Here is a 1,749-nt window from a genome sequence, read left to right as displayed (position 1 = left end):
GGTGAACCAGGGGGGGTAGAAAAACATGGAAGACAGAAGAGTTCCACAGGAGACATCAGAAAAATGTAAATAGCTCTGATGTTTAACCCAACATAACTCAAGCTGTTTCACTGGAAATTGTGATGAATTGAATTGTAAGTGATAAACCAGAGTCAGTCTCTTTTTTAAGGGGCCCCTTGTGGCTGAAAGTAAGAAAAATTAGGACCTTGTAAATAAATAGCTGTGCTGGACTCCTATGTTTTCCTTCTAATGGTCATAAATGCTGAGATGCCACATTTTTGCCCACAGGGTTGGGAATTCATACTTGGGCACAAATGCTGCCCCAGGAGTTTGGAGTTGCTTGTTTCCATTCTAAGATAAAATGATGACTCCTGCTCTTCTGGAAGCTAACTATTGCCATTTCTAACTAACACTGGTGTTTGCTTGGCTGCAGTTACAAAACTATAGCAAAGGATATTTAGCCTTTTTTAGGGCTGAAGTGGATTATTTTCTGTGGGGTTTTGCCAACTTATGTTATCAGGGAATCTCCACAATTTTGCACATCCCCTGCCCCTTGCCTGAAGCCTGTAAAAATTAGGTCATTGCTTCTGTTCACATCTGTTTACAAAAGGGTTGGTATTTATTTTTTGATAGGTAAGGAGACATGATTCAATAATATCTGGGATATCTTCCACTTGGGTAATCCTTCTAATTAATTTATGACTTGCTGTGGGGTTTTTTGTGCGCAGTCTCTGCAGTGATTAATCAGAATTCTGAAACTGGCAGCCCATAACAGCGTTACAAAAGACAAAGCCAAACCTAACAATTGTGACCAATTAACTTTCTCTGGCTTCTTGAGAGTCATTTGTAGAGAGAAGTACTTGAAATTATCATAACTGAATGTAACTTCTGATTTTCATGATGCCGGTGAGCATTTTGTGGAAGGTACCCTGTGACAATGACAGTCAGTGCTAGACTTTAGCCTGTTTTGCATTTAAATTGGATACAAAGGGGTACTGAGTCCTGTGTCTGCTAAGGAGCTCTGTGCTGGTACTTTTTTACAGTAACTGCCATGTTGTGCATAATTATCTTTCAATGAGACCCACTAAACCGGGGGGGAAAATTAAAGAGACTGGAGAGAATATGGAAAAGTTCCACTGAGGATCACAGAATCATGGAATGGCCTGGGTTGGGAGGGACCTTAAAGATCATCCCATTCCAACCCCCCTGCCATGGGCAGGACACCTTCCACTAGCCCAGGTTGCTCAGAGATCCATCCAGCCTGGCCTTGGACACTTCCAGGGATGGGGCAGCCACAGCTTCTCTGGGCAACCTGTGCCAGGGCCTCCCCACCCTCACAAGGAATTTCTTCCTGATATCCATCTAACCCTACTCTGTCAGTGTGAAGCCATTTCCCTTGTCCTGTCGCTGCAGGCCCTTGTAGATAGTCCCTTTCCATCTTTCTTGAAGGCTCTATTCAAGTACTGGGGGGCTGAAGTCCTCCCTGTGCTGGGGACTCCAGAGCTGGTGACAACTGCAGGTGGGGTCTCACCTGAGCCGAGGAGAAGGGCAGAATCACCTCCCTTGCTTCTCTTTCTCCCTGAGCTTTTTGGTTTGCTTTCTATACTGCTTTCTCTGTGTGACAGCGCAGAATTTTCCAGCTCCAGCACAGACTTCCATGGGCACTTTTCCCTTGCACCTGTGTGGTTCCGCAGCAGGGGTGGTTTTTGCAGAAATTTTCCCAGTGGGAGAGGCAGCTTCGTCACTGGA

This window comes from Empidonax traillii, unplaced genomic scaffold, assembly GCF_003031625.1.
Source record: "Empidonax traillii isolate 1590-97213 ecotype Southwest subspecies unplaced genomic scaffold, ASM303162v1 scaffold1176:size335168, whole genome shotgun sequence".
Lineage (NCBI taxonomy): Eukaryota > Metazoa > Chordata > Aves > Passeriformes > Tyrannidae > Empidonax > Empidonax traillii.
Note: the sequence above shows the minus strand (reverse complement) of the source record.